Here is a 14,387-nt window from a genome sequence, read left to right on the forward strand (position 1 = left end):
GCATCAAGCGTGGGGATGTTGCAGATCTCCGCAGGGAGAGCGTTCCAGAGAGTGGGGGCTGCCATACTGAAGGCTCTGTCCCCGAAGGATCGCAGGTTGGTGCGGGGGGCCAGAGTCTGAAGACCGCAGGTTCCGGGGTAGAGCATGTGGGAATTGTATTGATTGAGCCAGTGTTTCATCGTGTACTTTCAACTGCAGTATATGGTCAGGCAAGTTCAGCATTCACTGTGATGTATATAAAATATGACACTGATACCGTTTTCCTCAATGAACATTTATTGAACAGAACATCAAATGGAAAATCAGAGCTGGTCAACTTAAAAAAATATTGAATAAATAATAAACTCCTCGGAATCTTTCACAAGTCCTTCAGCCTTTGGTGCGCTTCCTCACTCATGTTCTTGGCGAGGTCATGAGAACAAAGTTCCATCTTACTGATAAGACAAGATGGTATAAAGAAGTCATATGTAATATTATAAAAATCACATGCATCAGGGGTTGTACACTTTAATGTGTCCATTCACTAACCGACTCTTTAGGAAGGAAGCTGTAAGGCCTCTTGTTATAGGAGTGGTCCTCATCAGTGTCCAGGGGCATCTGTAGACAGTCAACCATTATTTTGACAGTGCTTTACATGCACGGTTTAACTCCTCCAAAAATGATCCAGGCTCGATTCAGAAATGACACAGTACCACACAAAAACAAATGTTGCATGTACATAAGTTCTATGTAGTATGTGTTTTAGGAGTAGTAACCCATTCTGAAACAGGCACACAGGGTCATAGATACGTTGAGCGATACACTGACCATGGTGCTGCTTGCATGCGTCCTTTTACGACTGATCCTGAATGTACGTGGGACATTGTCGCTAAGGGTCGCCCTGCCTTCCTCACTATAGTGAGCAAACCTCTTTCCATACCTGCAATTAAGACACATTTTCTTCACCAGAAGGTTGAATTTTAGAGCCAGGTGTTCCCCCCAAATCTTCTTGATAATACAATTACAAATTCAAATGTTTTTGTAGCACTGCAGCATACCCTTCCAGTCCAAAGTTTCCACCAGGATAAACACACCACCACCTTCTCAGGAGAGACATGTCATGCTAAAGAAAGAGCATCAATTTTCATTAAGTTTGTTATAGCATTTTAATGTGACTTCGTTTCCCTAATACTTACAATGCTGAAGTCAAAGCTGGCCTCCATGGCAAATTACCAGGCATACTGTAATGAGAATTTTATTAGCACATGCAAGACATAATGTACACGTGACGGCTGGGTTGTGACCCGGTCCTTTCACAAAATGGACACTGGAAGGTGTCCGAGTCCAATTTGTTGAGCTCTGGGCGTGCTCCATCACGGAGTGTTGTGTTGTTTGTCTATAGGTGAAATAAAATAGAATACAATTTAAGTGACTTTAATATTGGAAATAGTTTAACTCCTTAAACAAGCAGCAATGGACTGGCCTGTATAATCCTATGGGAACAAAGCTGGTCATAACTTCCTCACTTTCAGAAGGTAACCCTTTAATGCACAAACAACCTCTAAATTTCACTGTGGTTCGAACAGAAAGCCCTTCAGCTAGTTTAAATGTCAGGCCTACAGCATAAACCCCATCTAAAAACAGAGGCTCTGTCCTAATTACCTGATTGCATCCACCTGGGTTACTTGGCTCTACCCAATAACTACCATTTAACTTTAAACCACACTTAAAATAATAATTATACAAATTTACATGTCTACAGTATAGGAGCTAAATACATGTTTAAATAAAAAACATTCAATGTGAAAGACACCTTCAATTAATATTTAAAACTTACATAAAATCAGATTCTTGTAAAAATTAGAGTACATGCATGTTCAGTTAGCATATATGCTAAGTTAATTGAACGTCGAGCATGTCAAGCTAAGATATAAAAATAAACACAATTACACTGCGCTAAACAGCCACATCGACAAACAAACGAGAACCTAAATAGTATGTAATTATATCTAAAACCACAATACGTTAAGTACCTGTACTCGGTGCTCCATGTTATTTGTTGTCTGTAAACCTCACGTGTTGGGCGTGCTCTCTTCTGACCATATTTGGAAGTACAACTTTTCGGCGGCCGCAGCTAGAACCCTTTCTGCTACCGTAGTGTCGTGTCAGGTGGGCGTGTCAGGTGGGCGTGTCGTGTACCATCGTGTACCATCGTGTACTGGCCGCGGCCGCAGCTAGACCCTTCTCAGTTTTTCACAAGAAAAGGTGGGTGTGGTCCATGAGTGGTGGAAATTAGTCTGTTAGCTAATGTTTTTTTGTTTACTAAGCTGACATCAAGTACTGTTAATATCTTTACAGAAAATGCAGAGGTCTTTAATTTCACTGCTCTTTTAGCTGACATTTAAAGGTATGGTAGGTAATTCACTTCAGATACACTTGTTATATTCCATGGAATGCTCTTAACATCCGATAGCAATGAATATATTAAATGCTTTGACAATAAATACGTACAAAAATTCATCTGTGGAAGCCGTGGCGCTGTAAAAAGCACGACCAATCATCTGAGGCCGGCTAAAATGATTGGATGGCCTACCTGCCTGTCAGCCTTCCATCTGTGCACAGCTTATCTCGTGCCCTCATTGGTCATGTGCGCGTTTGTGTGTGTTGGAGGAGGGGCTCTGTAAGGAACTCTGAACGAAGGGGCATATTTTTTTCGGTTGTGTACTTTCAAATTCTAGCGCTTCGAGCTGGTTTCTCCATTTTACCTACCTACCTTTAATAAATGCAGGCACATTTTTAGCGCCTATTCATACTAAATCAGTTGTCCCTCCCCCTGGTGCCAGGTCCAACAGATCCATCTTTAGGCTCAGCAGCCCTGTCCCCCCATAAGGCTGAACCTGAACCAGCTTTTCTCCAAACTGAAGGAGGTGAGCAGTATTGTGTTGAATGCCACTTAACATATCTGAAGGGAGACTGGAATACAAAACATATATATATAACAAAAAGCTAACATCTCATTTAAATTATACATTTCAAACACAGTATTTTCCCACATAGCCAATTATCTATATAAAACAAAAAACTGCTTTTAGTCTATTTAGGATGATGGACAGTTTGAAGCATTGAGTGATCAGTCTGTAAACAAAATGTTAATCACCGACATTTTGGCTATGATATTAAAACTAATGTTATTATATTAAAGCAGGGGTGGGGAACCTCCGGCCCCCAGGCCATATATACGGACCGCTAGACCATTTGGTACGGCCCTCGAGGTAATTTATAAACAAAGTGGCCTGTGCCTGGTGGTGGGGCCCAATGTGATATATTTTCAGGGGGCCCAAAATCCCTGGCGGCGCCCCTGACTCGACCAACAACCAATCACATGAATCTCCCGCCCCAGACACACAAGCACGCGGTTTGATTGGCTAGAGCTTGTACTGGCATATGATTCGATTGGCTGACGCCTCCGTCGAGGCGTCAAAAGTTGGACATTGCTCAACTTTTGAAGCGAGCAACGCCAGCAACGCTCCACGTCGCTTCCCAAAATACAGTTCGGCTAAAAGTGACGTCACCCCATTCAAAGTGAATGGGCAGAAGCGTTGGAAGCTTCAACGCACGCCGCTGTGTGGACGGGCCGTTACTGTTTCTCAAACAGTAGGCCTACAGATAAACCATAACATTATATGAATGTCACCAAAATAAATACAGATAATGTTGGGCTTTTCAAAACAATAAATTCACTGTTTAGCAAAAATAAATAAAAATAAATAAAAGTAAATACACAAATAATTTTCTATGGGTGTACCACATGTGCAATGCGCAGGAAGCAGCACTGCTATATTTTATGGACAAGGTCATTTTAGACCAGTTACCCCTGTGATTCTATTTCGTTTTTGTTCATAATACTTACAGTTTTAGATCGCATATCTAGCTATGCCACAAAAAGCCACATGTAACGAGTCTATTGCATTAGGAACCTTGGTTTACAAGCAAATTACTTTTCTGCCTTCTTGGCCTAATCACTATTTTAGAAGTGATATGTTATCAATTGGTTTCATTTTGTTGATTAAAAGTTATATAATTATGTTTTAAGCATTTATTTAAACAGTAAGAAGCATTTTGGTTAGACAGTTTGACTTTTTATTTAACCTCGAAAATCCTCTAAGTCTAAACACAACTATTTGAAGTGGATGAAAGGGAATTTGCTTAAATAGCATCAATGATTTAGTGTATAGCATTTGAAAATGCTGATAGTATGATGGCCAAACATTCACTTGACTACCTAATGTTAGAGATCAAAGTCATATTTGAGTAGATGGTAAATTCAACATGAATATAAAACTAATTATGTTCCTGCCCGAGCCACAGAAAAGCTCTGTAGCCCAAAGCTGATAATACAGGTGGGTCTACTGAATACAAATTGTAACTTGAAGCAACTTTAATGCAGTATATCAACATTATATGTTGACACAAGCTTTGATGCCAGTGTTCCTGATTATTGTAGTTCTTGAATCATAAATCCAAATGGCTACTCATGTGACAGCAGAGCAAACACTCAACTAGTGATGCAAAAATGATCTCTGTTTACTTCTGTCAGAGCTTCCGTCATGGATGTGTTTTAATCATTTTTGACAGACAGGCTCTCTGTCTGCAAAGGAAGCCTGATTTGTTGTTATTTTACCTGACAGATGTCCATGCCACCATATCCAATCAGAGAAAAGAGACGCTTCTTTTTACTTTTGATTCCCAATCTCTCGACTGAAGTGTGTGCTCAGGGGAGGATGTGCTATATATGTAGTCCTGCTAATGATCAGCTGTGATGCTCGCTGCATTTCTCCTCAGCATGGTGTACATTTCGTCATGACATTGATTGGACATTATGAGTTCAATGCGTATATGATGGCAGTGATCAAACGTATCAGCAGCAGCAAAGACATATGATATAATCTATGCAATAATCTTATCAAAAACAGGCGCCGTTTCAATTTAAGTCCTGAAATTGACTTTTTGGGAACCGCTTTTTCATGTGACAGCTGATAAGTTATGTGACACATCACCCTGCCGCGGCGGGCTTCAAACACTGTGAAGCATTCTCCTGTTTCTATTCTGATTCCTCACTCAAGCCTGTGCGCACCTTTTCATCCGCCTCCGACTCAAGCCGTGAAAGAAGAAGAGCAAGACAACATCGCTGATTGAGCTTGAGCAACAACAAAAGAAGATAGATTCTAAGAAAAGACATTGCCCATTCCACTCGACAGACGTGGCTTTCTGCCGCCTGCATGGCTGATCTTCCTCCCTTTGTCGTCTGTTGTCTCTTCTTCTCATTCACTCTCTTCTCTACCTGCTGTTTTTTAACGGCTGAGTGGATGCAGGGGGAGAAAGAGAGAGTGAGTGAGACAGACAGACAGACAGTGAAGGAAAGAAGGAGGATGGAGGGGAGAGAGGAGGGGAGGGCTCCCGTCTCCAGGCAAGGCTTTAATGAAGAGCCTTTGAAGTTTGCTGTGATTGAGCAGCACCCGTGTCCTCTTCAAAAGGGACATCTCTCCGAAGACCTTCCATCCTTTCCTCTCTCTTCCATCTCTCCCTCCTGATTTCCTTCCTTTGTCTCTGTCAATTCCTCCCCTCCTCTTTTTCCTCTCTCTCCTGCAACTTCCTCCTTCTACCACCTCCCCCCTTCACCTCCTGTCCTCCTCTGTGATCAGGACATGGATCATGTCTCTACTTAACTAACCGTGGTGGTCCCATCCCGTTAGCTTCAGGACTTTGAAGCCCGTGACTGCAGGATGTATTGAGAGAAAAACTGAGAGTGGGTGGTGTTGCGTGTGTGTGTGTGTGTGCTGTGGTATCTTTCTTTATGTATCAAAGACACACATTGAGAGACACACATGCTTGCCTACAGCATTCAGGAAGAGATAGTGATTCCCCTCCCATCAGCCCTGGCACTGATACTACTCTGTTATCTCAACAAAGTGGCTCCGTGGGCGATTTTTTTGCCACTGTCCACCCATCAATCCAACCCTCCTACGCTCTTCCTCCTCTTCGTCCTGCAGCTCATCCTCATCTCATGCTTTCTCCTTTACAGAGGCCTTCCATTTACCCCTCCCCCGGCTAATTGATCTACACTCCACTGTGGTGGGCTCCTGTCATACACATTATGACGCCTGCCTGAAGCAATGTATTAAGCCATGTGTTATCAAAAGGAATATAGGAGCTGCACATAGTTCGCATTTAAGTGAGGAGAAGTGAACATCTGTTGGAATACTTTCAGTGTGTGATGTAAACTATTTTGATATGAAGTCACACAAACACATTGACAGCTGGTGGTGAAAAATATGCCAAGAGCCCGCAAAAGGAAAGGTGACTAGCTTGGAAAACAGAGATGTAAACAACAACCAAAAGTAGCCTCAAGGATGTGTTTGTTGAGAATTACTGAGTGGTGAAATAATTATTTACTCTCCAAGATATTTCATTAAAAACAAATGTCTACATCTATCGCCAAAGGAGGCAAAACTACGTTGACTGAGCTTATGGGTCACGTATTTCAATATTTATTCAGTATGCAGTCTTACAAATTGGGTATCTGTGGTGAAATTCCTGGAAAGATGCTGCATTACAGTTGAAATCTTAACAATTGAACCAATACTACACTATGAAAATATTCTAATACAAGTTGCATAAGTGTCTAAAGTAAAAAGTACTCGTAGCAGCCAAAATCATAACGAGTTAAACGTAATTTAACTCGAGGCACCAGTTAGTGGATCTTACGCAAGGTTAAATGATCCAAGTCCAGGCAAGAGTCGTTTTGTTTCAATTTATTCCTTTGATCCAATATCATAAACAAAAATATAATAAACAGGTTTCCTATATTCCTTGTCTGTAGCCTTTCTATGGCGCTCCCTCTTTATCCTGCTTGAATCACCCGGCTTAAGATCCGCTAACTGGTGCCTCAGCGGCTGTTTTTTACATTTCTTACATGTAAAAATGTCTGGTTTATTTCTTTATGATTTTGGCCACTACAAAGTAAAAACCATATGCCACACTGGTGCTCTACCTCACCAAAGATACCTTCAAAAATAAAAGCATATAAACTATTTTAACTCACTTAAATAACACATAACAATAATACATTCAGCCTACATTTGAGATGTGGCTGAGAGAGTTGGGTGAGATCCTCTACCTGGAGAAATTTAGATTCAAGAATGCAGGAAGGGGGAGAGTGTTTGATAAGGCCTGGGTTCCAGTGTTGAGACACTTAAGAGGTCTGGGTGAGGATGAAGGTGTGGGATGAATGATCAATAATGTTAATCCTGTAACCATTTTTTATTTTTTTTTATTTGCTATGTACATTTTTTATTTTTCCTGATGTGCTCTCTTGCGTTGCCCTCTTGTTTCTAGCATGAATATTACATTTCTTATTATCTCGCCCATGGATGTGTTTTAAAACCGCCAATAGCCTAATTGTACTAGTATGTTCTGAATCCGCTGTTTTGTTGTAATTGAAAATGGAAAATATGATTGCTTTGTTATACCAATGTGGTTTGTACAACCATTTTCTGCAATGAAAATATTCTTAAAAAACCAAAACAATAATACATTCACAATAAACAAAAACAGCAAGTAAATAAATGTTTAACTATTAAATAATATAAAGCTATACATAGCTCCAACAGTTCTCTTCATGCAGAATTCCCCCCATTAGTCTTATATTAATCTGTGCTGTTGTATTTGCTGTAAAGTGTCTCTACTATAGGCTATTTTTATTATATGTACAGCACTTTGGCTCGACCAAAAATCGTTTATAAATGTGCTATATAAATAAAACTTGATTTGATTATTATATAACTTATCATTATTGTTGATGTATTTGTTAGGGCTGGGTCAAAAGTTCAGGACCTACAATGGCAGAGACCAGATGGATTCAGTCTTTTAACAAAGTTTAATAAAGGAAAAAAGGAGCAACTAAAAAACAATCCACAAAATGAAGGTGGATCTAGTTCACGCCGGCAGGACTCGGGCTGGCTCGAGCAGACACTGGAAAAACAGAGGAAAAAACAAGGTTACTCTTCAACAAAAACAGCAAGAGAAAATCACACTAAGCTAGGATACTACGACGTTCAGCTCTACCGAGTGAGACGGAATTATCTGGCACTGGAGTGTGAACATGACCAGGGTTTTATGGAGGAGTTGATTAGATGAGTACAGGTGCTCCTCATTGTGAACCAGCTGAGCCTTCTAACGATCACCACACTGCACAGGAGAGAGAGAGAAGACAGAGGGGAGGAGGAGAAAGCAAAACACCTAAACCATAACAGTATTATCCTGTACGTAAGTTAAACTACTATAGTAGTTTAATAGTATATGGCTTGGTTGTCAAACCTATGCAAATATAACATCTTGTAAGCTGATCACTGGCTTCATATTTAAAATATTAATCCGTAAAGGAACTTGTAACTATAGATGCTCCAACAATGTAGTTGTGAAAAAGTAATGATATGTAGTTGTCAATACTCAAGTAACGTGACAACTATACCTTCAGTACATGAGTTGATGAACTTAGTTACTGTCCACCACCAGAAAGACTGAATGTTGACAATTATTTGGCTATAAAAAAAGCCCCTTACAGTTCTGAATTTGGTTTAGTTGGGACTTTGGTTATATCATGACAGAACTGACAGTCATGTGCTGTTGTGTTTGTTGGGGCAGAGGATGGCATGCGCGAATTTAACTCTGGATTGTTGGAGCGGACAGGAGGCCGGGGACGGTCAGTCAGCCACTGGCAGGCTTAGTCTGTGTGATTACAGCCCCCTTCTCATCCAGGCCCTGTTTTGTGGTGTGGCCGGCGAGAGATTAATGGGTTGAAAGAAAACATTAGCGCAGCAACGCTTTGGTTCACGCTCTCCTCTCTGCTTCTGCCTGCTCGAGTGTGCCACCCTCGCTCTTTTCTCTCCTCTGATCTTTCCTTTTTAACTCCAGTTTAGCAACCCTGGATGAACTTGTGTTTCAGTGTGAAGGAGATCAAGGCAGGAAGTTTAATGACACAACCCCTCCAGGTCTTAATATGAAGCTAACCCTGCTTTTTGACAGGGAATTGTGCATGTGTAGTCAAACGTATGCGCCCTACAGTCAAATCAAAGCAATACAAAAAATATGTTTGTGTCCTACACAAGAAATTCAGCAAAGTATTAAAGCTCTTTCCACTTCTCAAGATCAGTCAAATAAAACCAGTTTAAGCAGAATCTGGCTTAGGGTTTGCGAAACCGGCACCTCAAATGTCTGAGACCCCAGGTCACTAATACCATAAATTGGAAAAACACGGCACATTGAGTGAAAATGTCTTCAGGCTGGTTTAAGCAAAACATTTTGTAATGTTTTATCTTCTTATTTTCCGTCTCTCTCAGCTGCTCACCCAGGCGGCTGTCTGAGGTTTTGAGTCCTGCCGTGCTACCTCATGCCTGGAAGACAACTTTGATTGTCAAGCCATAAATGATTCAATGATTCATATTTTTAGGCTGGAGTCATTTTGAATGATGTCTTCATCAAGTGAGCTGTTCAGCATGTCTCTGTATTTGAGAAGACATGAATGTGTCTAGAGATGAGATTTTAACTTGGGGTTTTGTTTTCAAATATGTATTTTCACTGGCTTGGTTTGGTGAATATATAATCCTTTAGGAGGCAGGGAGGAGGTGTATAACAACAAATGTGAGTGTTATTATTGTCTTTTATGTATTGATCTGTAATTGGATTCTCTTAAACTATAGTTGACCAAGAGTAATGATTTTATTGGCCTTCTTGATTATGGAAGGAGCTAAAAATAGTTTGTAACATCACCTCAATTGCAACTGCCTCACAGGCACTTAACAAGCCTGATAGCTGACGTAAGCCATTGTGTGGTCCCATCTGTAATTAAATCGCTCCAAATGTTACTCTGTGTTGTTTGACACAAGGGCTAATTGAGTGCTTTGAGTTTCAAAAATCTGATCATTTGCTATCGTCACAACTGGACCCATGGAAGAGAGCTACAAAAAATGGACATTGAGTGTGTGGGGGGCTGCCAATGCCCAATAAATACATGTATACATTGTGAAGTTAATAAGGGAATCAGTGCTATTAGTGAATTAGCTCGCTTTCACTGGGACCAACACAGCGTTTTCAGTGCAGGGTCTCTAGTTCTCCTAAATAGATCCATAGCCAGAATTAAAGCATGTTAGTTTACTAGCTTATTTCCAAAGAGAAATCAAAACTGAAAAGCACAATAGCCCCTCTCCAAATGTTGGCATTAATGGTTCCTATAGCACCAACACTATTTGTCCTTGTATCATTGTTGGCTTGTTTTTGACAGGAGGTTTCTCTGAGGCGAACTTCAAAGAAACGAGCGGTTTACAGGAGTAATCTACAAAGCTAAGACAACCTGGGGAACACCATTTGTCCAAAGCTGCACACAAAGAGACCAAATGATTGATCTGTTTAGTTTCCCACCCTGGAGCCAGTATGTGGGCACTAATGTAGCTGTCACCAGAATTATGGACCACGATGAAGTCAGGTGTCAAAGAGACGCCTTCCAGCACAAACATCACAATTACCTGCTTCACACACAGATGCACACACACCTGAACATGTGAAGACACGTAAGACAAAGCGGAGCCATTCAGTCACCTTTTCTATTTTCTGTGAATGGATGTCTGTGTGAATGAAAACAGGAGGTATGGTTCATGATATGGATGAAGAAGTTGGGTTGTCTTGTTTGGAGAGCTTCACCCTGAATAAGGCAGGTGTTACATATGACATCCAAGCAGTCTGTTGTGTGTCTTTTAAAAAATGGCAGCAGGGTCTTCATGTCTAAGGCTTTATGTTGCAATAAGAGATTGATTAGTGGAAGAGGAATGGTCAATGAACATTTCCTGTACAAACAGAGGCTGGGGCTTTCAGCTTTTGTGTCCTGTACTGTCTCTCAAATGTCACCTGTGCGCCATTTCTTGATACAAATAGATTTTAGAAGTTTACAGGGTTTTTGTCATCCGTTTCCCAAAGTACAACTTAGACCTGAGCGCACATGCATGCTGTTTAAAAGTGCTTAATGTCAGATAGATGCTGTAATGTGGTGTAACGGCTCGTCCACACGGCGGCGTGCGTTGAAGCTTCCAACGCTTCTGCCCATTCACTTTGAATGGGGTGACGTCACTTTTAGCCGAACTGCATTTTGGGAAGCGACGTGGAGCGTTGCTGGCGTTGCTGTCTTCAAAAGTTGAGCAATGTTCAACTTTTGACGCCTCGACGGAGGCGTCAGCCAATGAAATCCCGTTTATGCAAATCTGCCAGTACAAGCGCTAGCCAATCAAACCGCGTGTATGCTGGGAGAGACTACGCAGGTCATTTCCTCATATTCCAAAAAATGGAGGGAAAATTCATTGTAGCGGTAGTGAATCACCCGGTGCTGTATGATCAGTCTCTGTTCATCTACCGGGATACAAACCGGAGGAGCGAGGCATGGAGGGAGGTGGCAGAGACAGTGGGTGAAACTGGTAGGTTTTCGCCTGTTTGGGGATTTTATATCCAGTTTACTTCGTTTTAACATTGCTATTGCTTTGTATGTCGGGGGCGGGAGATGCATGTGATTGGTTGTTGGTCGCGTTGCTCGCAAAAAATCCCCAAGCTTCAGATACAACCACCTCCAAGCATCAACGCACGCTGTGTGGACGCTCTGTAACTGTTAGCCTTGATATAAATCAACAATAGATACAAAAAAGGCTGTAAATGACACAAATAACCGAATTTGCTTTTAGCTTTTCTGCTTTTTATCATATGTTACTGGGTAAATAAGTATGTTTTATTTATTTAACTGCTGCTAAATAGAGTTACAGGTAAATAAAGTGTTTTTTGCCATTTTGTTTCCCTGTTTTTCTTTAAAATCTTCTTTCAATGATGTCTTCAATAGTTTGTTACTATAGAAGTCTTCCCTTGAGTTTTGTTGGTCGGTTTGCCATTGCAGACTGCTTTAATGCTCTGAGATTGGATGTTGAACTGCACCTCCGGAGTTTTCGTTAACTTCTTACTCAAAGTTTTTATGAACAAAGGCTTGTACTTTTGACTTTTTATTAAAGAACAATATGTTTGTTTCTGATATTTTGTACTGCTGATTCAACCCAGAGAGTTCCATGCCCCATTCAAGCCATAGAAGTGCTCCAATTATGAGGCAACAAATAAATAGCTGACACTGCAGGGCTTGTTTGGGGCACCTAGATGAATCTCAATCTCATAAATCTCAAGTGAAAACTGTGCAGCACCCTCTCAGATAAACACAATAATGAGCAACATAATGTCAAATTAAAGGGACTTTTTATTCAGGAACCAAGGACAGCAACGAGGATGATGACACCAATTGTTCAATTTGTCAAATAGATTTGTCTAAATCTAAGAGTTATGTAGAAAAACATAGCCACACACACACACACACACGCACACACACACACACACACAGTCACACGCATAACGACACAGCCAATCCACATTCACAAGCACTGCTGTTTTCCCGTTTTTACTTATTGCTTTGCAGTGCACTTTTCACCTCTTAAACATCATGAAGTATAAATATGTACACTTTTGCACACGACTGCAGATAATCCAGAGAGCTGAAGGTGGGCCATGCACATTCATCTTCCTGACCAAGTGCATTGGTCCTTTTTGACAACAATTCCATGACGAGCAGCAGTATTTGTACTCTTTAATGATCCTTTTCTGTGTTTCCAGGTACCGAGTGCTTTTCTATTTATGATAATGCTTTTCTGAGCTCCCCAGTTTTCTTATTACCCGATGCTAGTGGTAACGACTTACTGTAAATCACATTTGTAATGTGGGAAAGAGTGGGTGGTAAAATGTGAATAATCTTTTATTCCTCTACTCATATCTCTCTCTCTCTCTCTCTCTCTCTCTCTCTCTCTCTCTCTCTCTCTCTCTCTCTCTCTCCTCTCTCTCTCTCTCTCTCTCTCTCTCTCTCTCTCTCAACATCTCAGCAGAATGAGCAAGTCTAATACTCATCACACAATTATATATTAGGAGGCCCAAGCTGTTTTAAAGAAAACAGGTTGTTTTTCGAGCAGTTAAAACCACAATATTATAGTCGTAAAACTCCTTTTCTTCCACTCATAATGTTTGAAGAATGCCATGGAAAGTGGAAACTCTGTTTGTGGCCATATATAGATAACATCTTGCTGTACATGAAGAACATTGACAGACTGGTTTACCATAAATCCTTCAACAGCAGCCTGAGCTCTCAGAGGAATAGCTGCTGGTGTGATATCACAGCGCTGCGATGGATTCATAAGTTTCATTTCATTTAATTTCAAACCTTTATTTAAGGAGGTGAATCCCATTGAGATCATCGATCTCTTTTTCAAGGGAGACCTGCTGCAAGTAGGTTCCACATGAAGACATAAAAACATAAGGAGGCTGTGGCTCAGTGGAATAGTGCGCTGAACTTAGTGCGCTGAACTTTGAATCAGAGGATAGCAAGTTCGAGTCCCACTGCAGTCAGCATGTCGTTGTCTATCAAGTGACATGTAATGTAATAATAAAACAACAGAAAAACAAAAAGGACAGCATAGTTACAGGGATTACAATATACATACCGAACGACATTTACAGGTACCAACAGTATCTGATTACATAGCATCTATCCGAGCTATAAAAACATGCAGTGGAACCAAATTGCTCAGTTTCCATTCTTTCTGCAGACTGTTCCAAGTTAGAGGAGCTGCGCACATAAAAGCTTTTGTCCCTAAGACAGTCCTAGCCCTTGGCACATTTAACAAAACCACATCATGAGATCTCAGGCAATAGCTACTTTTAATTCGCCGTGTGATCAGAGAACAGATGTAAGATGGTAGTTTATCCAACATGGCTTTGTTGATGAAAATGTACCAGTGACTGAGCCTCCGTACAGTTAGTGAAGGCAAACCTGCCCTGGCATACAGGGTACAGTGATGAGTTAATACTTTACAGTTAGTAACAAATCTCAGTGCACTGTGATAGGCAGCATCAGACTTGATCAGGTATGGGCAGGTGCATTCATATAGATCAAATCACCATAGCCCAGCACAGGTAAAAAGGTCACAGTGACTAGCCTTTTTCTGGCCTCAAGTGAGAAACAGGACTTGTTTCTGAAAAAGAAACCTAGCTTCACCCTTAGCTTTCTAAGCAGGTTATTGACCTGAAGTTTAAAAGAGAGGCAATGATCAAGCCAGATGCCAAGGTATTCATAACAGGCAACCACTTCAAGTACTTGTCCTTGCGTAGTAACAATATCCAAAGTGGTCTCCGGTTTCTTTTTGACTTTTGAAAAAAGCATTACCTTGGTTTTATCAACATTTAAAATGAGCTTAAGCTCAGAGAGCTGCATCTGAATAATGTTAAAA

General features: G+C 40.8%; 1 long non-coding RNA gene across 1 annotated transcript; it reads right to left on the reverse strand.

The window, feature by feature from the left end:
* Positions 1 to 258: 258 nt before the first annotated feature.
* LOC117545397 lies at positions 259 to 1,055 on the reverse strand. Its single transcript, XR_004568827.1, has 4 exons — positions 1,038 to 1,055; positions 808 to 919; positions 529 to 597; positions 259 to 434 (listed from the first exon to the last, which is right to left on the reverse strand). It is a non-coding gene; the product is annotated as an uncharacterized LOC117545397 (long non-coding RNA).
* Positions 1,056 to 14,387: the final 13,332 nt, after the last annotated feature.

This window comes from Gymnodraco acuticeps, unplaced genomic scaffold, assembly GCF_902827175.1.
Source record: "Gymnodraco acuticeps unplaced genomic scaffold, fGymAcu1.1, whole genome shotgun sequence".
In the NCBI taxonomy this organism is placed as follows: domain Eukaryota; kingdom Metazoa; phylum Chordata; class Actinopteri; order Perciformes; family Bathydraconidae; genus Gymnodraco; species Gymnodraco acuticeps.